Source organism: Paramormyrops kingsleyae, chromosome 4 (genome assembly GCF_048594095.1).
Source record: "Paramormyrops kingsleyae isolate MSU_618 chromosome 4, PKINGS_0.4, whole genome shotgun sequence".
Lineage (NCBI taxonomy): Eukaryota > Metazoa > Chordata > Actinopteri > Osteoglossiformes > Mormyridae > Paramormyrops > Paramormyrops kingsleyae.
In genome coordinates this window covers 15,866,209-15,892,340 of record NC_132800.1, presented here as the reverse complement: position 1 = coordinate 15,892,340, position 26,132 = coordinate 15,866,209, and the positions used below count along the sequence as shown (strand labels likewise).

Sequence of the window (26,132 nt, the reverse complement as noted above, 5' to 3'; positions counted from 1 at the left end):
GAGCTGCACCGTGTTTGACTCTTAATGAAACTTAGACCTAATTCAACAGAACCAGTCGTCATCCACTTTGCAGTGAGATTTCTGTGCGAAATGTGAACAAAGATTCATTTTCTTACTTTACCACTTATCGGATAACAAGGGAAATGGCAGCGGCAATAACCTACACAGTTATTTGTTCCTTCCATATGTATATATATAGCACCGCAGAACGTTTTGCACTTTTTTGCACTATTTGTTTATTGTTTGTTGTGTGTTCTACATGCATGTTTGCACTGGAGGATCTGCTTTTTATTCTCATTGTACATGAGTATAGTGACAATAAAAAGGCATTTCATTCATTCATAATATGTCGGACACAATGGCTCTGAGCACCAGGGAGTCCACCGTGAGGCGCACGAGCTGCTAGCTGATGTAATGCTGCGAACGGTCGGGGCTCTGACATTCTTAAGGTGCGGCTATCTATCCCCGAGACACTTTAGCCAGGAGCGTGTATATTTGCGCTTATTAATGCTGCAGTGTCAGGGTTTTGCTGACTCTTATAGGAAGCTGGCTAGCAATAACATTTTTTAGCTGGTCTTTTTCATTTAGTACATACACGGTTTAGAAGAAAACCTAATCACCATTAAAAAAAATAAATAAATAAACGTACAAAACTATTGAAATCCCCCAGAAGCATGTGCATATTTTTCTGGTTTGCATGTTGTGTGTGTGTGTGTGGTTACCTAAGCACAGTCGGCCTAGTGTTTGATAGGTGATGGAGAAGCGTACGGTCGTGGGGACAATAAACTACATGCGCCTATGCCAACATGTGTTTAAGTATAGCGACAAACATGGACGCTTTCTTTAACGTAAAACAGTTAAAGGCTCATACGGTTTTGTTTACATTTTTATTTTTTTAATTTCAAGTAGCCTCTAATCACCTTACATTAGTTCTGATTTACTGTAGTCACCAATCAGAGTATTTTAAAACAATGGCACTGAAATGTCACCACATGTTAAAGCTAACAAAGTAACATGATTATATCAGCGGAACAAACCAGTCGCCGGTACGTATAGACAGATCATGTGTTGCTCAACAATCGACAGCATTTTGAAATCTATTTGTATTTAGACAAATATATTGGGAATAAAGCGTTGTGTTTTAAAAGGCAGACATTGAGGTCGAATTTAAATTGGTCACAATTGTATTGTTTTCCGCAGCTAGAAGTGTCGGCTGAGGTTGATTTTAATTGGCATGTCAGTTTAGGATTCTTGCAGTAGAAGTTATGTAGTGAATTGCGGTACTCTGAAATTAAGTGATATGTGTATTAGAATCGTGAAGCGTCATCTTCCTTTGTTTTAGGTTCACCCCGGGCATTTTATGAATTGTAATGTAATATCAGACAGTGTGTGATGAATTTCTGAAGGCCTGTTATAGGCCTATATGACAATTTCGTGGAAACGTCTCATGGAAAAATGTAGTTGCAGTTTGTCAGGACTAAAGACTGGCTAATATGACATGGTGAACAAGTCCTGTGGTTAAAGAATGCCGGCCTGTTGCTTAAAACATTGTGTTGTATGCCGAATGTTTCTTGCCCATAGACTACATGTTGCTATACTGTTCCTTTATAATATTCAAGTATTATTTTTTAAATCATTTAATGAAATAGGTAAATACCTCATCATTGATGACTATGGTCCACCTGAGTGACAAGTAACCCGTCCTGGACAGAGGTTTCTTCAAGGCCTGTTGTGGGAACCCCATGGTGTAGCATTAAGAGAAAGAATACAGGGAGTGGTACAAATGAGCAGTTGTCCTGCCCCCTTTTACTCATTTTGGATGCTTAAATTACTAAATTGTGATTTTAATGCTCATCTGTATGATTCTATGGTCTGAGCGAGTCTCCAGTACTACATGAATGGTAAACTTAAAAACTCTACTTCTCTTAGCTTAATGATATTTTCTTTTACTGTGTACGATTGGTAGAAATGAAAATCGTGATTTGTCTCTCAGCTTGTGTGTGTGTGTGTGTGTCTGTGTGTGTGCGTGCGGTGTGTCAACAATGGCAATTATTCACTAAATTCTAAACAAACCCACATATAAAACCCCCTCCCCACCCACCCCAGACACCTATAAAACACAGCATTCTTGCTCTCACCCCCCCACTCATTTTGTGAAAAAGCATGTCTGTTGCCAAGACTACAGCTCGTGTCTTGAGTCGTACATACTATGACCCCAGCCACCCGGGGTCATACGGAGGGGCCTCCAGACTGCAGAGAGCCGTGCAGGAAGATACGGGGGAAAAAAGTGGCTACTGATGACATCAGAGAGTGGCTGTCTATGCAAGACAGTTATACTTTACATAAGCCGGCTAAAAAGAATTTCCCCAGGAGCAGAGTGTTTAATACCGAGAGCCATGTATCAGCGGCAGGCCGGTTTATGCGACATGCAAGGGCTGGCGATGTACAACGACGGGTTAAAGTATCTCCTTACGGCAAACCCACATATAAAACCCCCTCCCCAACCTCCCCAGACACCAGCCCTTTTCCTGGAGGACATGTCTGAATTTACTTTTGGGTCGATACAGCACAACAAGTCTTCTCCTCAACTTAACCCCCAGCGATCCCCATCCATGACCCTCTATACTTTTGGACAGCGAATGGATACAACGCCACCAGAGCTTCCTCAATACACTCCGCGGCAGGCCGCATCATGGTGCCCGTATGGGGTTCTGTTCCAGTCACAACCTCCGCGTGCGGACTCTGCCCTAATGGATACATCGCGGGTTACTGCATCGATGTTGGATGATTTCCGCGATCGTTTTGCGGCTCCATCATTATCTGGAGATTCTGGGTGTGGCGGCATCACCGTAGCTGCCATGAAGATAATCAAAGGGTCACTTGCCTTTATTCTGGATCGGCTAATCGAAGATGACTTGAAGGCGACCTGTATCGGCTGTACTGTGAAACACCCTAGCCTGCTTCAGCACACGTGTCGCTATGAACCTGTACCGTTTTATTTCTTTAACAATTTTGAAAAGCTGTTCAAAAAGCTGTATAGGCCACGGCTTAAACATATTATCACAAAGGCGGTGGCCATGTTTCACCCTCATACCGCTCCTGTAAAAATACATGCATCAATCGATGTGTTAGTTTCTGAACTTAAAGGCCAAATTAATGTACGGGCCAAATTGCGCGAGCTGAAACGCTTCGCTGAAGACGGTGATTGTGAGTATGCTGTAGATGAGGCGTTTAATGATTTCTGCAATTTGTACACATGCGAGCAGCCTATGGCTGGTGTGTAAACGTCTGTCAAAATGTGATTGGCTGCTCATTTTTATATGCTTTCTAAATAAAATGAGTTGAGTCATGAAAACATTGTGTCGTTATTGCTAACAAGTACTTGACCGTGTTTATTTTACGCCATCAAAACCCTGGGTCATTTGGTGGCGTAGATAGATTATACAGGGTGGTACACATGTTGCCTGCTTAAGGGTGACATAATGGGGTAGTTGTACATCGCCAGCCCTTGCATGTCGCATAAACCGGCCTGCCGCTGATACATGGCTCTCGGTATTAAACACTCTGCTCCTGGGGAAATTCTTTTTAGCCGGCTTATGTAAAGTATAACTGTCTTGCATAGACAGCCACTCTCTGATGTCATCAGTAGCCACTTTTTTCCCCCGTATCTTCCTGCACGGCTCTCTGCAGTCTGGAGGCCCCTCCGTATGACCCCGGGTGGCTGGGGTCATAGTATGTACGACTCAAGACACGAGCTGTAGTCTTGGCAACAGACATGCTTTTTCACAAAATGAGTGGGGGGGTGAGAGCAAGAATGCTGTGTTTTATAGGTGTCTGGGGTGGGTGGGGAGGGGGTTTTATATGTGGGTTTGTTTAGAATTTAGTGAATAATTGCCATTGTTGACACACCGCACGCACACACACAGACACACACACACACACACAAGCTGAGAGACAAATCACGATTTTCATTTCTACCAATCGTACACAGTAAAAGAAAATATCATTAAGCTAAGAGAAGTAGAGTTTTTAAGTTTACCATTCATGTAGTACTGGAGACTCGCTCAGACCATAGAATCATACAGATGAGCATTAAAATCACAATTTAGTAATTTAAGCATCCAAAATGAGTAAAAGGGGGCAGGACAACTGCTCATTTGTACCACTCCCTGTATTCTTTCTCTTAATGCTACACCATGGGGTTCCCACAACAGGCCTTGAAGAAACCTCTGTCCAGGACGGGTTACTTGTCACTCAGGTGGACCATAGTCATCAATGATGAGGTATTTACCTATTTCATTAAATGATTTAAAAAATAATACTTGAATATTATAAAGGAACAGTATAGCAACATGTAGTCTATGGGCAAGAAACATTCGGCATACAACACAATGTTTTAAGCAACAGGCCGGCATTCTTTAACCACAGGACTTGTTCACCATGTCATATTAGCCAGTCTTTAGTCCTGACAAACTGCAACTACATTTTTCCATGAGACGTTTCCACGAAATTGTCATATAGGCCTATAACAGGCCTTCAGAAATTCATCACACACTGTCTGATATTACATTACAATTCATAAAATGCCCGGGGTGAACCTAAAACAAAGGAAGATGACGCTTCACGATTCTAATACACATATCACTTAATTTCAGAGTACCGCAATTCACTACATAACTTCTACTGCAAGAATCCTAAACTGACATGCCAATTAAAATCAACCTCAGCCGACACTTCTAGCTGCGGAAAACAATACAATTGTGACCAATTTAAATTCGACCTCAATGTCTGCCTTTTAAAACACAACGCTTTATTCCCAATATATTTGTCTAAATACAAATAGATTTCAAAATGCTGTCGATTGTTGAGCAACACATGATCTGTCTATACGTACCGGCGACTGGTTTGTTCCGCTGATATAATCATGTTACTTTGTTAGCTTTAACATGTGGTGACATTTCAGTGCCATTGTTTTAAAATACTCTGATTGGTGACTACAGTAAATCAGAACTAATGTAAGGTGATTAGAGGCTACTTGAAATTAAAAAAATAAAAATGTAAACAAAACCGTATGAGCCTTTAACTGTTTTACGTTAAAGAAAGCGTCCATGTTTGTCGCTATACTTAAACACATGTTGGCATAGGCGCATGTAGTTTATTGTCCCCACGACCGTACGCTTCTCCATCACCTATCAAACACTAGGCCGACTGTGCTTAGGTAACCACACACACACACACAACATGCAAACCAGAAAAATATGCACATGCTTCTGGGGGATTTCAATAGTTTTGTACGTTTATTTATTTATTTTTTTTAATGGTGATTAGGTTTTCTTCTAAACCGTGTATGTACTAAATGAAAAAGACCAGCTAAAAAATGTTATTGCTAGCCAGCTTCCTATAAGAGTCAGCAAAACCCTGACACTGCAGCATTAATAAGCGCAAATATACACGCTCCTGGCTAAAGTGTCTCGGGGATAGATAGCCGCACCTTAAGAATGTCAGAGCCCCGACCGTTCGCAGCATTACATCAGCTAGCAGCTCGTGCGCCTCACGGTGGACTCCCTGGTGCTCAGAGCCATTGTGTCCGACATATTATGAATGAATGAAATGCCTTTTTATTGTCACTATACTCATGTACAATGAGAATAAAAAGCAGATCCTCCAGTGCAAACATGCATGTAGAACACACAACAAACAATAAACAAATAGTGCAAAAAAGTGCAAAACGTTCTGCGGTGCTATATATATACATATGGAAGGAACAAATAACTGTGTAGGTTATTGCCGCTGCCATTTCCCTTGTTATCCGATAAGTGGTAAAGTAAGAAAATGAATCTTTGTTCACATTTCGCACAGAAATCTCACTGCAAAGTGGATGACGACTGGTTCTGTTGAATTAGGTCTAAGTTTCATTAAGAGTCAAACACGGTGCAGCTCAGTCACCACTGTTAACTTAACATACCGTCCTCAGTAAACATCTCAAATCAGGCGCCCGGATGTCTTAAGTATAGGCCGCGGGGTCACCTTGTAGGAAAACCATTTACTAGAAAGCCGTCTTTATTAAAAATAACTAAAGCTTTATTCTTTAAAGTTTTTAATGTGTTTTCATGCGACCGCTAAATGCAGTTTACAAGCTCCTACTGTTATAAATAAAATGCTATTAAACCAGGTGCACTCGAAGTTACAGCTTTTGATGCTTCAGCTAAAAAACAATTTTGGAAAACTCAGCATATAATGAATGGAAAGAATGATTACAGATTCGTTGATACACAAAATGCTGGTGGATCGTTCTTTCACGGCGGTTCTTTCTCTTGCGATGGACCTGACCCTACACTGGGTACATGGGGACCATTGCTGAAGTAAGGATCTAATGCGTAGCTAGGTGTCGAGTCTCACGGTTAAAAACCCCAGTCCCCGTGTGGCTCAGGGTTCAAAAGCTGCTAAAGATTGGTAGATTCCACGAGAGGTACCCCTTTTAAATACGCTTTATTCCCACCATCCCGCAAATATTAGCACATTTTAAAAACATGACCGTGCTGCATACATATAACAAAATGTATGTACAACTTTTATTTTGAATAATAAAATACCTGTACATGTTGCATTTTAAAACTCATTTGATAAATGTACACACACGTTTTTGTACAAGTTTGAAAAATAAAACACACGTATACATGTTACATTTTAAAACCCTTGTGCAACTTTGAAAATAATAAAAAAAAACTTCATGTTATATTAACAAAATCTGCTTTGATAAAGAGCCTACAAATTTTTTGCAACTTTGTTTTTGTAAAATAAAAGCCACGTTCATATTAGATTTCAAAACTGATTCGCAAAATGAATGCATAAAACTTTGTACAAACATGCTTGCGCTGCGTACACATAACAAACCGTTTTTGTACAACGCGTCTAGAAAATAAAACACCCGAACATTTTTAAAGCATCTGTACATCTTACTTTGAAAAACTTTCATGTTACATTTTTTAAAACATCTGTACATCTTACTTTGAAAAACTTTCATGTTACATTTTAAAACATCTGTACATCTTACTTTGAAAAACTTTCATATTACATTTTAAAACATCTGTACATCTTTGAAAAACTTTCATATTACATTCTAAAATATCTGTACATCTTACTTTGAAAAAACTTTCACATGTTACATTTTAAAACATCTGTACATCTTACTTTGAAAAAACTTTCATGTTACACTAACAAATTCATTCGATGAAATATTTTTAAAGACTTACAACACCCTTTTTGCGATGCTGCTAGTTTTTACAGTTCGGTATCCAAAAGGCAGTTTCCCCACTAGGCAACAATCTGCGTTTGTCGTAGACGTCCCTGACATTTTTATTGAGGTCTATTAAACATTTTCACGTCGCGTTTGATTTTGTTATAGTGCGGCATTATGGGGAATTATCCCGCTGCCTTTCATTTAACACGCTTAACCTTCGGCCTATGTTAGCTTTCTGTTCCTGTCTCTTATGTTAGACGGGTCGGTGTCAAGCAGCACGTGTCTTACAGTACATCAGCCATAAGATACCCTCAAAACAATTATTTATCATCCAATTTGTTTCTTACTTCTTGGTTACCTTGTTAGGCTTCCTTATCCATGAAAAGACTGGTTTTAATATTTTTGGTGTGGCTTTGTGGACCTTTCTTTTGACAGCATTCCTCTCGTTTTCAATAAAAAATAATGATAAAATAAACCTCTAGAGAATTATATAAATAAACTGAACTGGTCTTATCTTACCTTACATGTGTGGGGATGCCTTACCTTGATTTTGTTATCATTTATTTAGTTTAAATAGAGATTCCTGACAAAGTCAAAAAACTTTGATGCAGTATATATTTCGAAAAAAAAGGTTCTTGGGTGTGCTATATAGAACTATAGGGGTTCTAACCAGAGGAAATATAACCATTGCCTTCAAAAAGGTGCCATTTCTTTTAATTGAGAATGTCCAAGGAGTGTCATATATGTACCAATCTAAAAGGTTCAATATGGAGCCTTTCGTTTTAAGAGTATGCACAAATATATGTGGTGCTTTTATGCATGTTAAACTTAAAAATGGGTCGGTGCCGACCCTAACAGCACAGGAAGGTTATTAATAATGTCTCTAAGGATGGTAGCAAACAGGGCTCTTGGGCCGTCGCTTCACCAGACGCTGCGGGTGGCGAGTTGTGTTGAGCAAAGTAAACCGCATCATTTTCATCATTATTAGCGTTGTTGATGTTGTCTATTTCATTTAATAGCGCTTCAGGTATAGGAGGGGGGTGTTGCTCCGTCCATACCTGCTGATTCAGGTCTTGCGTAGATTTTCTCTTGACCGGTCCGCGCCGTCTCTCTTGTACATAGAAAACAGAGAATACCTATTATTAGAATAAGTTATTTTTAATGTATAGCGTTTATCATATGTATAAAAGAAATAATATACTCACTATATGGAGTTTTCTAACCGCAGCGTCTCCCGTAGAGAAAAAAACAAACCCAAAATAGCTGAATCTCTAAAAATAAAATAATTATTTTAAGTTATTTTATTGTATGGTGTTTATCATAAAACACGCATAAAAGAAATAATATACTTACTCTATGCAGGTCCCATGTAGTTTTCTCTTTCCAGTAGGGCAATGCCTTGATGATACGGGGTGTGGGGTACTTGTGTCTCTTTACCAAAGGAGGGGGACCCTTCTCAAGGTAATAAAAATATCTACGGTTGCTTACTTTTTAGGATTCTTTAAGGAGAAATATACGTCCTGTCAAGTTTTATCTGTTGTCTATTTCGATGTACGTTTTAACTGCGCAGACGGTATGGGGGGAGTCGGGGGGAAAAGACAAAATTTACTGGAATACAAAATGTCAAACTTGATGTGTGGCGGGGAGTCGGGGGGAAAAGACAAAACTTTTAACAAAATTTACTGAAATACAAAGTGTCAAACTTGATGTGTGGCCGAAATTACAGTTTGACCGGGATTTGACCTATCGGGATGTACATAGGTTGCATGAGGAAAAACACAAGGCCAAACTGCTACTGCTGCAGGGGGGTGTCGGCTTTCACACACACACACACACACACACACAGACGGTCAAACTACTGCTAAGCGTTTTTTACTGGACGTCAGACCCAGACCCTCCTCTCATTCTTAGCTCCAACTTGGTCATTCTCACAGGATTTCTTTCAGTCTCGCGCAGCACAACTCTCAGCTCTCCGGCATCGCTCTCTCCGAGTCCTTTGCGGATTATCCAAAGCCACGGGACCTTACCACGGTACCGCAACAGACACAGCATCGCTCTCTCAGAGCCCTTTTCCACAGATTCTCCAAAGCCACGGACCTTACCACGGTGGTACAGCGTACGCTCACACTCCATCAGGTAACCCACCCCCACTCAGACCCAGTGTTTGGGACCTTAACCCCCCCTGCTCAGTCCCCCCTGCTCGGCACCCGGTGGATGCAGACAAAACAACACACTCATAAGCACTCTACTCAATATAAAATAATAATTACATTATAATAAATAATTAAATAATAATAAATAATTAAATTATAATAAATAAATAAACTATATACAAATAAACCCCTATCCCAACGCTCAACTGGCTCACAGCCAAAAAAAAAAGCCCCCCCTCCCACTACCTCATGACGTCACCCGGCTTGCACCCACCGCCTGTCACTTTTTGATTTATTTGACCTTTGTGACCTTTGACCCAACCTGTCATTTTGACAAAAGCGGCATTCTCCATCTCTCTTTTTGCTATTGCAGCCCCAACGTTGTGGAATAAATTGCCTTTACACATTAGACAGGCTTCTTCCGTTGCTGTTTTTAAATCTCTTCTTAAAACCCATTATTTTTCTATGGCATTTGATGACTCGCAATTTGTTGGCAGATGATTATTTGACTATTTTGCGTCATTTGTTCGCATTTTATAGTGCTTGTTCTAATTTTGTTTTATGTCTTTGTTTATTACTGTTACATGTGCTATTAGCTTTTTATTTGTTTCTTTTTTGGATTCTGTACAGCACTTTGGCCCAGAGTGGGTTTGTAAAGAGCTCTATAATTAAAGTTGGTATGGTATGGTATGGTACACTAGCGGAGTCCATAGTTACCTTTGAATAAAAAGATTTAAGTTTAATAGACTTAAAAAAAAAATAAACAACTCAACCATTATGTTGAATGGATCATTACATTTAGCTGGAATGAAGGAGAGTTCTAAACGTTTCCAATAAAACCATGTTGAAGCAAAGTCCGACCTCTACTGTGGTCCAGCACTCTGACAACTATAGAACGAGGAGTGAAGCCCGTTCTTCTGTGTTGGAGAGCTTTGGGGAGCCAGCGGTCACATCCGCAGCGAGCAGGGGGACCTCAGGAAGTCCTGGAAAAGCGTCCTATTCTCAGACTTCAAGTGACAATGAGGAGGCAGGTCGCCCCACGGCGAGCGAGGTGGAGTCGGCGGGCTCCTTTTCTCCAGAGCACTCCTCCTCTGCGGGGTTCAGCCACTCGCTTCATTCCAGAGGCCCTGAGGATCTCTGCTATAGCTGTCACATCCTCCACTTGGGAGTCGGGGGAGAGGGCGGCTATGGCCTCTGTCAGAGATGGGCCATTCTCTCTGGGGAAAGATGTACTGCGGCCTGAAGGAGCAGCATTAGGTATGTTTGAAACAAGCAGCAGTGATGGGCTGTAGGGACCTGGGGAATCCACTGGGGCTTGTTGAGGTCCCTCATTCTATCATGTGTGCCTGGACGAATGACTCTGGGAGCTGGTGCTGTCAGACAATAAACTGGGATTTACTGGGATCAGGATGGCAGGCTAGGGAACGGGCAACATGTAGGGCACCACATCAATGATGAAACTGGGGAACACAGGACCAGGAAGCACTTAAATACAGGAATAACGAGGGAACAGACAGCAGGCAGCTGGGAGTGGATAACATGAGGGCTGGAAGAAGAGATGAGACCAAGGAGCAGCAGGCATGGCTTGTTAGAGCCACGTCAGGGTGGTGGCAGGACGTGACGTTTGGGGCTAGGGTGGGGTTAGGGTAAAGTATAGATGGGTCTGGGACTTTTCTCCAGAACCCCAGAGCTTGATGGAAGTACTGGGAGCTTCTTAAACCCTTACCTGGGGAAAGAGGCTCCCAACCTGTGGTGACTTTTACTGGATCTTCATTAAATCCTTACATGCGGAAGGAGACACCTTATCCTTGGCCTCTAAGCCTGGAAGTACCCGGAGCCCTGGGAGCCTTAGCCTCACCCCTGGCCCTAGACCCAAACTTAACCCTAACCAATAAGCACAGGTTCGCAGCATGAGCGGTTTTCACCTTATAACATGTATGGTTTGGCTGCTCTTAATCTGAAAATCAGTTCATCATTCGCCCAGAAGGTGGCAGCACATGAACACTGCAAAACTGGAAGCTAAGCATATTGCTGCAACAACAACTATGTGCTATCATATATTTAGAAAATCTACATTAATAAATAAATCAAAAAATAATTTGCCTACCAAAAAGATTAGAATGTATACCTTTAGTAGTGTAATTTAATAATTATAGTTATAATTTAATAGTGAAAAGCCGTCCTCACTATCTGCCGCGGGAATTCACAGCGGTGTGTATAGTGGCTGTTTACGCGCCTCCACATGCTACCGCTAACGATGCTCTGAGGGAGCTACATGACAGCATCGGCTCCTACAAAATAAACACCCAGAAGCTGTATGTGGTGCTGGGGACTTTAACCACGGGAATCTGCAGGACATTCTCCCCATATTCCACCAGCATGTAACACCACTCGAGGGGGAAACACTCTGGACAAACTATTCACCAACAATCGAGGAGCGTACAGAGCAGCGCCCCCCCCCCCCCCCACCTCGGGACCTCAGATCACATCTCCCTCCTGCTGGCTCCTGCATACAGCCCCCTGTTGAAGGAGCAAAACTATAACAAAAACCATCTCTGTGTGGCCTGATGGTGCTGAGTCCCTGCGCCAGGACTGCTTTGGGACTACAGACTGGCAGATACTCAGGGAGGCTGCAGCACCGGGGAGCAGTGTGGACCTGGAGGAGTACACATCACCTGTCCTAGGCTACATCAGGAGGTGCATAGAGGATGTGACCACCTGCAAGACCATCACCACCTGGCCGAACCACAAGCCTTGGCTGAATGCAGAAGTACGCCCCCTGCTGAGAGCCCGTGATCTCTGCTGTGATACACCAGCCCCTCTCTCACCTGGAGAATAAGGACTCCTACGTCAGGCTGCCGTCTCTGGACTTTAGCTCTGCATTCAGTACCATCATTCCGCAGAAGCTCGTGCCCAAGCTGGCAGCATTGGGTACCTCCTCACACCTGTGTTACTGGGTCCTGGATTTCCTGACCTGCAGGCCACAGAGAGTAAGGATCAATAATAACATGTTCTCCACTATCCTCCTGAGCACTGGCTCCCCCCAGGGCTGTGTGCTCAGCCCACTGCTGTACACACTAATGACCAATGACTGCAGAGCTCACTACAAGAACAAGCTCATGGTGAAGTTTGCAGACGACACAGCAGTGGTAGGACTCATCACCCTCGGGGACGAGACGGCATACTGGCTGGACGTGGAGGACCTGATGCGGTGGTGCAAGGACAACAACCTCATCCTCAACATCCAGAAGACCAAGGAGATGGTCGTGGATTTCCACAGGACTGGCACCCCCCCCCCCCCCCACTTTACGTAGATGGAGCTGCCGTGGAGATGGTCACCTCACTCAAGTACCTTGGGGTTCACCTGACCAACACCCTCACCTGGCGCACCAACACCGCGGCCGTCATTAAGAAGACCCACCAGCGCCTCTATTTCTTGCGGAAGCTGAAGAGAGCAGGACTGGAGGCTGACGTCCACAGGTCCGTTTACAGCTGCGTGGTGGAGAGTGTCCTGACCTCCTGCCTCACTGTGTGGTAAGGCAACTGCAGTATGGCAGAGAAGGAGGAGCTACAGAGGGTGGTGAAATCTGCCCAGAGGACCATCGGGTGCAGCTTCCCACCCATCGGGGATATATACACCGCTGGATGCAGGGAAAAAGCCACCTGCATCCTTCATGATCCCACCCACCCTGCACATGAACTGTTCATCCCCCTGCCGTCAGGAAGGAGGCTGCACTGCATCTGACAAAAACATCCAGACTGACAAACAGTTTCTATCCAACTGCAGTTAGATTGAATTAAATCTAAATATCCCCCCTAGTTTGGTTTTGTTTAAGCTCCATACTTTCCCAGAATTACCCAGGACTGCTTCCAGTACTGAAGCCCAAAGAATCAAACACGGAGCTCACATAACTTGGCAAGAGGCCCCTGAATTACCTAAAGTGGATGGAGTTTTTACTCCGGCCCATGGGGATTCAGAGCAGATACAAATGATCGTGAAGCCATGTCTGATTTACAGTGAAAGGTGACTGAACACAATGCACAGCCTCTGTAATGACTCCACTGTCCAGCAGGGGGTGCCACATGAAAGCTGCCCAGCAGGAGTAAACAGGCTTCTGGAGATGATGCACCGCAGTCCCACAGTCCTCTAGTCTTGTGGTCCTGTAGACCTGCAGTCTTGCAGACCTGCAATCCTGTAGTCCCCTGAACTTGTAGACCTTGTAGTCCCATTTTCCCCTATTCCTAAATCCACAAGTTTCCACTAATACCACAGTCCTATATCCCCTAGTCACGTAGTCCTTAGTCCCCTGGTCATCCTTGCCCCACTTCCATCATGCCTAAGTCCCTAATCTCTTAATTTCCCAGTCCCATAAACACCTAGTCCCATAGTCCCTAGTCCTGTAGCCCCTAGTCCCCTACTCTGTTAGTCCCCTAGTCCCTAATCCCATAGTCTTGTAATCCTGCAGTCATTAATCCCATAGTCCACTGCTCATTGGATCCCTAGATTCTACTCCCTATGCTAGTGGTGGCTGGTGGTCTTTCAAAGTGGGGAAACTGGGTAGTACCCCCCCCCCCCCCCCACAACAACCTATAAATAAACTAACACACATTGCTAAGCAACTAAGCTACAAAAGAATGTTACTAACAAAACAATAAGAACTCAGGAATGATATTTAATTATTTTTTACAGTAGGATAAATACAAATGAAAACTGAAAAACTAAAAAGACTTCACTTGCCTAAAGTCCGTATGGGACTGAAGTTGAATCGCTCTGATGCTAAAGCGTAATTTCGAAACGCTGTCAGTCAAAAAGAGGTCCAGCCCCTTTGAAAGCTCCTCCAATCACCATGCAGCAGCCCCGCGTGCAGCCAGCCCACTGCCCCATTTACTCCCAGAGATGCTGAGCTTCCCTGGAAATGACGCTTTGAAGAATTTGTCCAATAAACATACTCAGTTTTGTATTCAGTTTTCAATATGTTTTCTTCATTTTTTCTTTTAACCTGTCTGTGAACAGATGTGTTTGAAACATATTACTAGTTTATTACTGCTCCTTTCAATAAGTGCTAATATCCTGCATATGTATTAATAATAATGTTGTGGTATACTGGCAGTATAGGACAAAACTAATTTTGTTAATTGTTAAAGACCCACAGAGCATGCCCACGGGGACACTGGAGCACTGTGGCTTCACAGCTTTCCTCCCTCCCAATGTCCCTACAGTGTGCCCACAGTACACCCCACAGTGTGACCAATGCCCCCGCTGTACACCCCACAGTGTGGCCAATGCCCGCGCTGTACACCCCACAGTGTGACCAATGCCCCCGCTGTACACCCCACAGTGTGCCCAATGCGCCCGCAGTACACCCCACAGTGTGGCCAATGCCCGCGCTGTACACCCCACAGTGTGACCAATGCCCCCGCTGTACACCCCACAGTGTGCCCAATGCGCCCGCAGTACACCCCACAGTGTGCCCAATGCCCCCGCTGTACACCCCACAGTGTGACCAATGCCCCCGCTGTACACCCCACAGTGTGCCCAATGCCCCCGCTGTACACCCCACAGTGTGCCCAATGCCCCCGCTGTACACCCCACAGTGTGCCCAATGCCCCCGCTGTACACCCCACAGTGTGGCCAATGTCCCCGCTGTACACCCCACAGTGTGCCCAATGCGCACGCAGTACACCCCACAGTGTGCCCAATGCCCCCGCTGTACACCCCACAGTGTGGCCAATGTCCCCGCTGTACACCCCACAGTGTGACCAATGTCCCCGCTGTACACCCCACAGTGTGACCAATGTGCCCGCAGTACACCCCACAGTGTGCCCAATGCGCACGCAGTACACCCCACAGTGTGCCCAATGTGCTCGCTGTACACCCCACAGTGTGCCCAATGCGCACGCAGTACACCCCACAGTGTGCCCAATGCGCACGCAGTACACCCCACAGTGTGCCCAATGTCCCCGCTGTACACCCCACATTGGTCTGACAATTAAGTCGTCATTTTGACCGTTGACCACTATAGTAGGTACAATCATTTTACAGTCGTAAACTTCCATGCCAATGTTAAAAGCTGACTTTGGGTGTACTTGTCGACCTCCAACCCCTACAAGAGTCACCTCAGTGTGAAATCTATCAGTTTCAGACACTGCACCAGCAGTAAGGAGAGAATGCATGCCAGTCTCACTAATGGCGCACGCCATAGAGCCACTATCTAACATGGCACCTAGAGTCACTTTGTCCCCATCCCTCACCGGTGTGTAAAATAGACTGTCACTCCCACCCACGATGTGAGTGCTTTGGTACACAATATTTACTGGTTGAACACTGAAACTATTAGAAATGTATACTAAACCAGAAACATCGGTATCAGGTATGTGGGAGAATTCTTTCTGACCTGCACTGCCTCCCTCCGAATGCCAGACATCCCAACCTGCAAAAACTCATTTCAGGGAGGTCCCCCCCCGCCAAGAAGGAAAATGACTTTATTTCACACAAGAGAATTTCTACATTGGCCATATGTATAATTTTTTGTTAATTAATTTTTTCTAGTCAGCACACTAAATTTCGAAGGCTCCACTGAACCGATAACTTCGGTCCTCGAGAAGTTAAATAAAAGCCCGCCCGCACTGAAATCTGATTGGCTTATTTTGCTAAGTAGACCAATCAGGATGCTGTCTGTCTAGCACGGGCTACATGAACAGGCACACACGCAGGGATCCATACATACGCACGCTCTCTCTCTCTCTCTCTCTCTCATTCCGTCGTGCGCACGATTTTCTCAAGTGCGCGATGGACACGTTACTGCATGCTCTTGTGTGCTTGCTCTAGTTTCCGGGACATTTTATTCAATTTGCGGGCATCAGGGAGCCGCTATCAATATGCGGGTCATCTAGTTTCCCAAGGTTGGGCTGGACTGAGGTGGAGCTCTGATTGAACAGTCCTGTTTGGAGTGACCTGGAGCTACATGCATTTGAATTAGAGACGGTCAGATTCGCAATGGGACAAACTGAGTGGGCAGACGCTCAGTACTACGCTCCACTCTGGAGACAACCTGCTCAAGCATGCTCATCATGTGACTGAGAACAACCTCCTCTGGCAGCCATGCACTCTGTGGTGGCGGGACACGCTGCGGACACTGGACATGCTGGTGGACAGGAGCCGAGACTGGTTGGGAATTAGAAGACTGCATCAGAGACATAGCATGGGGGCATGGAGGACAAGACGTTTGTGGGTTCACCCCACATCAGTCAGATAGGTCACAGATAGAGGACTCATCACCAAGCATGGTGGCAGGATGACTTTTCAGCTGTGGGACGTTGTAGGGCAGAGGTCACTAACAGGCGGACCGCGGTCCGGTTCCGGACCCAGAAGTTGTCCTATACGGACCTGGACCGATAGCCAAAACATTATTATTTAAAACCTGACGCTTCTATTTTAACCGACGCAGCTTTTGTGATCTTTTCGGTAGTGGTTTAGCAGTAGAACTGCCGCTTCCCACACCAATGAACGTCAAACACCTTTAACTGCCAAGCTAGACGTAGTTCATCTCATGCAGCCCTTTGTCTGCGCTAATGTGCCATTAGTGTTAATAGCAGCAGCGAAGCTAAAACCCGCAACCAAAAATTCGTAATGTTCCTAACAGAGTGACTGGTTTGTCCTGAAATCATACAGTACAGCTGAAAAGTTTTTAAATACAGTATGTATTACAGTATATAACATGTTGGATAAATAGACGTAGTTTATTGTTGATTTCATGTTCGTTGAAGTTTCTGCTTTTTAACACATGTATAAAATAATGTTATCTGTTATATAAATAAACTCAGTTGAAACAAAAAATGTACGCTTTCATGGCTGCCAAATCTCAAGCATCTGGCATGACACTCACGCGGGAAATCTCACGGCAAATCTATATTATTCCATTATAAAACCTAAAATTAGCTACGTCAAAGGTGTATTTACATGGTTAAATACAAAAGCAGACTATTTACAAGGTAAGAATTGTTACATGTGTGTGCAGACATTTCGAACTGAAAATCTCACTCCAGTCAGCTGGCCGAAGTTCTATGTCACGTGACAATAAATATTGTCAAAACGTTTTTGAATGGTACTGAATTAATTTGATTTGACAGTCAGGTACTGATTAAATGCTATGTTGATGCAACTAATAGGCTACTTAAATATATATCACACTAAATAGTTAGACATTATGATATTCTGGACCTTTGCTTCAAGAAATTTTCTCTAACTGGACCTCTTTAAATTTTAGTTGAATACCTCTGTTGTAGGGTATTGTGGAGGCCCTCAAGTCTCTTTGATATTCATCTATTCTGAGCTGGATCTCTCTGGATGTGAACTCCATTGGTCTACATTTCAAAATAGCAGAGATATGTGCATCGGGGCAGTACTTTGCAAACATTTGTGCCACTTCTCCACTTACATTCTCAATTCTCCTACCCTGACGGCGTAATCCTTCATCAGCTGTGTCTGAGGCTTTGTTCAGTCTGATCCAGTAGTCAACTGGACTTTCTTTTGACTTGGGCAGTATGGTATAGTCCTGTAGAGGGAGTGACGATGAGGACTGACTGAAGTATCGCATTAGAATGTCATACAGGAGGTCTGGGTTTTGTTTCACATCCAACGTGTCGTCACTCCTCAGAGCTACTGTCACAACATCTCTCGCCTTTCCCAACAACATGCCTTGTATTTCTTCCGCCTGTTCAGCCTTTGTGTAAGCCCGTTTTCTCATATGGGCCTTAGTCACATTGATCCATTCTTCAATTGAATACTTATCAGAACCGTTTCCCCTGAACACCACAGGCTCACATTCAGTCTTTACATGTACTATCACTGGTGTTGTGTTCTGTTGTGCAGGGTTATGTGTCACGTCAGTCACCAACTCCTCAGCCGCAGGTGTGCTACAAGCATTACGTTATTCAAGTCTGGATGACATAAGTCTAGCTACAAGGGAGTCGCCTATGCGCTCTCCCAACTGGCCTACCATGCTACAATGGAGTGGCCTATGCGCTCTCCCAACTGGCCTACCATGGTACAATGGAGTGGCCTATGCGCTCACCCAACTGGCCTACCATGCTACAATGGAGTGGCTTATGCGCTCTTCCAACTGGCCTACCATGCTACAATGGAGTGGCCTATGCGCTCACCCAACTGGCCTACCATGCTACAATGGAGTGGCCTATGCGCTCACCCAACTGGCCTACCATGCTACAATGGAGTGGCCTATGCGCTCTCCCAACTGGCCTACCATGCTACAATAGAGTGGTCTATGCGCTCTCCCAACTGGCCTACCATGCTACAATGGAGTGGCCTATGCGCTCTCCCAACTGGCCTACCATGCTACAAGGGAGTCGCCTATGCGCTCTCCCAACTGGCCTACCATGCTACAAGAGAGTCGCCTATGTGCTCTCCCAACTGGCCTACCAAGCTACAAGAGAGTCGCCTATGCGCTCTCCCAACTGGCCTACCATGCTACAATGGAGTGGCCTATGCGCTCTCCCAACTGGCCTACCATGCTACAATGGAGTGGCCTATGCGCTCTCCCAACTGGCCTACCATGCTACAATGGAGTGAGCTATGCGCTCTCCCAACTAGCCTATCAAGCTACAATGGAGTGGCCTATGCGCTCTCCCAACTGGCCTACTATGCTACAATGGAGTGGCCTATGCGCTCTCCCAACTGGCCTACCATGCTACAATGGAGTGGCCTATGCGCTCTCCCAACTGGCCTACCATGCTACAATGGAGTGGCCTATGCGCTCTCCCAACTGGCCTACCATGTCAGTTAAGTGCTGCAAAGCGGTAGCATCACTGTTTGGGGTAGAAGCCTGTGCACCCCCCTCCCCCCAAAAAAAAACTGTTAACTAGGAGTCCAACCTGGGCTCAAATTGCGTCTCTTACTCCTAACATCACTAGCAAGAGTCTGAAGACCACGTGTCCCCACTTCCAAACCGACTTGACAATGTGCCACCATTCACGTCTCTTAAATGCATGTCCCTGCCTATGGAAAAACCTTTGGTTCCACTGGACTATTTCTCCCCTCAGCCATGTTATATATGATGTAACAATATTGTAAACACACAGTAGAACAGAAACAACCAAATAGCAATATTGTGGCAATAGGACAATATAAATGGCCTATATTAGTATATCTTATCTGGATAGTTAGGAAATACCCCCAAAATTGGATGTTGGACAGCCTCTAGTGGCTGTACGTAGAAAATCACCACCACATCCAGCGTAGAATTCTGCAACAGTTAGAAAAGCAAAAAAAGCATTCACAAAATAAAATAATTCACTTAATTAATTTGGCAATCACGACTGCATTTGGGTCTATGGAAAACATAAAACAAAGTTAATAAAAGCAAGTTCTCTTTTCATTTTGTAGCGCATAACTAACGTAACGCGTTTCCCTCCAAAAGGAAAAAAGGTGTCTTAGGTAAAACCAACACGTCTATCAATTCCACTTTCCAACTTTATCGCTTCTTTTTTTAAACATGTAAGAAAACCAGTGAAATAGAAAAATGGAGATTACAATAACATGACTACAGTAATTTTGGAAGAATTCACTTTACCTAAATAGGGATCTTTTTTTATACCTTTTTTTTTTTTTTTTAACATGTGGCACATGGGAAAAAGTTGCAAGACTGAGTCATGAGTACAAGCTGCCAGAAATTGACACAGAATGTGTAAATTTCACGTATAAAATGGTATAAAGATAAATTGCATTTGTGTGGGTATGAGAGAGTCAGTGTCATTCAAATGGAAGATACACATTTATTATATAAAATAAGCACGTACACAAAAGGTACAAAACCATTTCTAGCCACTAACAGTCATCACACACCCAAGGACCCTTTTTCCTACACTGCACATGTGGCCTCCACCTCGATGGAACTAAGGTTCCTGGCTAAGGTGTCCGACTACGCCACCTGTGGCCTTACACCACAAGATATTCTAGGCTACTGTAAACTCTAACACCCAATGTAGCACCAGAGAACTCTCCCCCTCAGGTACGTTGGTCAATACAGAGACATGAAGTTCCAGGGTTGTACAAAACAAAGTTTATTGACAAGGCAGTTCAGATAAAAAAACCCACAACCATAAAATGGGCTAATCAGCTAGTCACCATAAAACTACCCTCAAGTGGCACCCCGGAAAGTAGTAGCCACCACCCCGGGAAATACGGCTGGCATTAGCAACTAACAATAGCCGACTGGAATAAAACGGCAAAGGGCAGGTGACCTGTCCTGGAAGAGTAAACCCAACCCCCACCAATGTGCTCTTGATACTGGTGGCTTCCTGCACCCACAGTCACAGCGCTACACCCACACACGCACGACCCCACACACACACACACCCACTATACACCACACACAAGGGTCATAAACGGTGAAGTGCTCACTACCACTACACGTCACATGCACCGTGCATGGGGACCCAGATCACCTGACCTGTCCTGAGGCCCAGTGGATACAATTGAATAAGACCCTACTGTCAGATAGCGGCAGCCAATACCTTTTCCCAAAGGACAGATAAATGGTGACTAGAAGTTTATAAAAAGAAAACAAAGAATATAAAGGAAAAAAATACTACCACAACAAACCCACAACAAACACACAGTCATTACCCCTACAGGGCACAGAACTAAAAGGTAGTACCTAATAAAATATAAGTCAGGCAAAGCAGCAGCAGCGAATCTGTCTAGTAAGACAAACAAATGTTAGACAGACATAATATAATCTCCAACATGACTGAATTGACTCATTACAGTAGCTCACAGCATCACAGTAATCAGGTCCATATTCAAAACCCACCATTAACATATAAGGAACATAAATGCAGCTAACTGGTCTACTTACAGCTCAGAACAGTCCACCCAAACACACTGCTGAGTTACCTCCGTGCATCTAGATTCCTTGGCCCAAGTACTAGCGTCTGACGCCTCGTGCTCCGGCTCCCCAGAACAGCATTGTTTACTACTGGCACAATGCCAGTTTCCCACCGTAGCACGGGTGCTCACGAGTCCTCCAGACCCAAACCTCGGTTAAAGCACAGATATTAAAATGCACCCTCTTTACCTACTCTCTGCACGCAAAGCCAGCTTACAGCAGTACTACCCTTGGTAGCTCAGCCACACGTCACCCGGACAGGATAGATACACCACTGGCCACCTATTTTCCAAACAACCTAATATTAGCTTTAAGCTACTTGCACCATTGTCGAAAAGGTAAACCAGACAACCGCACATACCTTCCTGCAGGACACAACACAACACAAACCCAGAGGGATGCAGTAAAGCCAAACTCCTACCTGACATGGCTTAGGGAAGCATTTTATAGAAAATGGTGCAACCCAACATTGAATGGGTAGCCACTCAGAGCTACATGGGGGTGTGTCCACAGGGAAGAGAGCTACAGTGGCTGAAAGAGGACAAGGGCAGTCTACACTAACATCTGCTGGTTACACACACATCTCTCTGTGCTGTGGGTACCTGTCACACTGCACGCATCTCTCTGTGCTGTGGGTACCTGTCACACTGCACGCATCTCTCTGTGCTGTGGGTACCTGTCACACTGCACGCATCTCTCTGTGCTGTGGGTACCTGTCACACTGCACGCATCTCTCTGTGCTGTGGGTACCTGTCACACTGCACGCATCTCTCTGTACTGTGGGTACCTGTCACACTGTACGCATCTCTCTGTACTGTGGTTCCTATTACAGTGACGGAGCACCTGACACAGAGTCTTCGTTCCAGCGGCAAGCTGAGGAACAGAAGCTTGTCTAAGTTGTATCTTCATTTCTTTTTCGATCTATTTTTCTTGTATAAAACGACGCCGAATTTCCTCTGCAAGGTGGGCCATGAACACTCGTCTTTTCTCTGTGGATCCTGTACACGCCTTGTAGAGAATGTGGGTGTTCATCACTGCCAGGTCAAGGATACTGTAGGATCTGTCAAGGATCAGGTCAAGGATACTGTAGATCACGGCAACTGTCCGGTCCATGATGTCGACGCCACACTAAAAAAAAGAAATTGAGACTTGTGTTACATTTTGAATTAATTGACATGTATAGTACATACAGTATAAAAAATGAAGTACGTTCACATACCTTCATACAGTTGTTGTCTGTGACCGTGTTTGGTTTTTTCTTCCGATCCTTGTCAATCTCCACGTTTTGGTGCATGGTGCTCAGAATACAGACAGACTTCTTTTTAGCTGCATACACTGTCAGAATAACAGGGCCTGCGTCATGAGCTGAACGACACGGACCAGGGAAACAGGACTGGGGTGAAATAAAAGGGTTTAATAGGTAAACGAAGGGGCATAACAGTCCACAACACTACACTACAATGACAGAACTAGGGAAACAAACTCTGACGTGGACTTAAATACACCGAACTAATAAGGACAACTGGAAACAGCTGTGAAACACTGGGAATCCACATGAGGTTAATGAGGGGGGCGTGGAACAGGAGGATCGGCACGATCGGGGTGTGACACCCTGTTCTAAACACTCGTGTGGAGAATTCATTGAGTCCTAACACATCTTTAGCCTGAGGTGGAAGTTCCCGTCGTATCTTATTTATGGTGCCAAGCAGAGTCGTGTTGCGCTTCAGTAGTTTATTAGCCAGAGACAGAGATGTGAAGAAGTTGTAACAGTTCTGCCCTTGTGCAGATATGGTTCCATGAGCTTTGTGACGACATTCTCAGAAAGTCTTTCTCCCGTGGGACGACTGGGATTCTTTCCTAAGTAAGGACTAGTGCTGCACATGTACTTGGTCTCCAAATCAGCTGCAATCCAAAACTTGATACGAAACGTTGCCAGATGTCTGAGATTGCTGCAAATCTGTCAGTTTTTGCTCATTCTGCACGGGTGTCCTTGTTATCAAAGCATAAATATCTCATAATCGCTTGGTAGCGGTCACGGGGCATTGTATTCTTTATTGCCGGCACCAGAAATAATTCAGACCAGGCATCAACCACTGCACCAACTGGGCTTGTCATTGCTTTCGTGAACAAAATTTATATAAATGTCATCAGCTTGCAGAGAGAAAGGGTCCAGCAGGGGTCTGCAGTCGACTTGTGATTCTACTCTGTAGGAAGATAAATAAATAAAGGTAAATATACACAATAAAAGTCATTCTTGTCAGGGCTGCGGTGCAGGCGAGCCAGAAAGCAGGCAAGCGGAGCCGTTAAGTCGGGCAAAACAGGGTTTATTCGCAGACGGGGGTAGACAGGTACGGACATCCACTGACACTACAATGACGGATCTGGGGAAGACAGACTGAGACTCGGACTAAATACAAAAGACTATCCAGAAATAACAGGACACAGGTGATCACGATCAGGGAATCACACGAGGTAACGAGGTGGGCGTGGCACACATCGGGAGCGGACGGAGCGGGGCGTGACAGAACCCCCCCCCAAAGGCGCGCACACCGGGCGCGCCCGAGAGGAGGCGACGGACGGGACCGGGGAACAGGACCTGGAAGACAAAAACCAAAACCCATCAACAAAAGACCGGGAACAGGACAGAGACACAGAACAGGAACAAGGACGAAAAGAAAGACAGGACACGACAAAGAACAGGAAACGCAGACAGGCAAACAGAGAAGGGAGACACAGACGGAACACCCACAGGCGACACGAAGGGGCCAGGAGTGAACAAAGGAGGAACAGAGGGACGAGGAACAGACACAGGCGGGACGAAAGGAGGAGGAGCAGACAGGGGAGTCCAGACAGGAACGGAAGGGGGACAAAGTGGAGCCCGAGGGAGCCCAGGCAGGCGACGGGCAGCGGCTGGAGGGGCCGCAGGCGAGAGGGAGAAGGGAGCAGAAGGGGACCACCCAGGGGCCAAGGGAACGGGACGAGGGAGTGACGGAGGGGACACAGAGGGAGCAGGAGGGAACACCGGTGCAGGCAGGCAGGAGGGGGAAACCGTGGCAGGCGGAGGCGCAGCCGGAGCCGGGGAAGGCGCCGCCCGACGCCAAGCCGGAGCAGGGGGGCCCGGAGGCGGCCGACACGGAGCCGGAGGCGGGACTGAGGACCGGCACCGAGGATCCAGGGGGGGACCCGGCGGAGACCGCCGACCCCGAGGCGCAGGACCCGCAGGCAGCCACCGAGCCACAGCCAGGGGCCGAACAGGCGAGCCAGGGGGCAGGGCGGGCGGGACCCGGGCCCGACGCCTATGTCCCCGTCCCTTACGGGACACCAAAAGGCGGGGTCCTGGGGGGCATCGGCCTTGTCGAGGCAAGGGCGAAGGAGTCATGGGGGAGGTCAGTGCTGGTCGGACAGGAGAGGCGGCCTCAGGCGGGGCCGCGGGCAGAGAGGACGTGCGGCCAGCAGAGGGCGCCTCCGCAAGCACCTCAGGCGTGCGGTCAGCAGGGGGCGCCTCAGCGGGCACCGCATCAGGCAGGACAGGTGAGACAGGCAGATCAGGCGCCGGCAGGACAGGCGAGACAGGCAGATCAGGAGGGGGCGCCTCGGCAGGCGCTTTGGCCGTGCGGCCAGTAGGGGCGCCACGGGCAGAGCGGCTTCCTCCACTGCAGGCGGAGGCGAAACCAGGCCCTCAGGCGGCGCTGCAGCGGGCACCCTCAGTTCCCGGCCAGCAGGGGATGCCGCAATCACACGGTCAGCAGGGGGCGCATCCGCAGCCACCTCGGGCAGTGCCGCAGGCAGAAGAGGCAGGAATGGCGGGTCAGGCAGGACAGGTGGGTCAGGCACAGGCAGGTCCGGAGCAGGCTGGACCGATGAGCAGGGCTGGACGGGCAGAGCGGCGGCCTCAGGCAGGGCCGCGGGCAGGACAGGAACGGCGGCCTCAGGCAGGGCCGTGGGCAGGACAGGAACGGCGGCCTCAGGCAGGGCCGCGGGCAGGACAGGAACAGGCGGGTCGGGCTGGACAGGCGGTGCCGCTGGCAAAGCGGCGGAAGCTGCAGCAGGCGGCGCCGCGGGCAGAGCGGCGGCAGCAGCAGCAGGCCGTGCCGCGGGCAGATCCAAAATAGGCGCCAGGATCGGTGCCGGGCGTGCAGGCGCTGCCCCTTTAAGAGCCTTGGGGATCCGGGGAATCGCATCCCAGATGGCCCTGGCCCCTTTAAGGGCTAGCCGCGTTCCCCGGAAGGGGGAAGCTGCCCCCGAAGGTACCTCCAGACAGGCAGCGGCAGTGACCTCTGGGGTGACGGCGTGAGAAGCAGGAGAGAGAGAGCATGCCCTCAGGAAGATCGCCGGCTCTTCTCCCAGGTGTTGTTCTCTCCTCTTCTTTTTCCTCCGGTTGTGGCTGGTCGGTTGAGGCTGGGCGGCCGTGGAGCCAGCGAGTGGCTGGAGCCGCCTCTCCGTTATCCTCTCGACCAGCTGTCGGAGGTTTTCACGTACCTCGCGGAGGGGGTACGCGTTTCCGGGTGGGGGCGCCTCACTCAAGAGGTCCCCAATCAGGCTGGCTTAGTCCCGTGCCATGGGGTCCTCCTGGACTTCTGGTTGGGACAGCCAGTACACAACTTCCTGCAGCAGACCGAGCCGTTGGCGTTCGGTCTGCTGCGCTGTGCTTTCGCCGAGATCCGTCATTCTGTCAGGGCTGCGGTGCAGGCGAGCCAGAAAGCAGGCGAGCGGAGCCGTTAAGTCAGGCAAAACTGTGTTTATTCGCAGACGGGGGTAGACAGGTACGGACATCCACTGACACTACAATGACGGATCTGGGGAAGACAGACTGAGACTCGGACTAAATACAAA

The 26,132-nt window shown here is 46.5% G+C and overlaps 1 protein-coding gene and 1 long non-coding RNA gene across 2 annotated transcripts in view; both read right to left on the bottom strand.

Moving 5' to 3' along the window:
• LOC111847224 (tripartite motif-containing protein 16-like) overlaps window positions 1-26,132 on the bottom strand; it is a 370,043-nt gene that overhangs the window by 285,621 nt on the left and 58,290 nt on the right. The gene's annotated exons all lie outside the window — the stretch shown is intronic.
• Window positions 6,551-9,747, bottom strand: LOC140588939 (uncharacterized). The gene is made up of 2 exons (XR_011990166.1): window positions 8,446-9,747; window positions 6,551-8,351 (listed from the first exon to the last, which is right to left on the bottom strand). It is a non-coding gene; the product is annotated as an uncharacterized lncRNA (long non-coding RNA).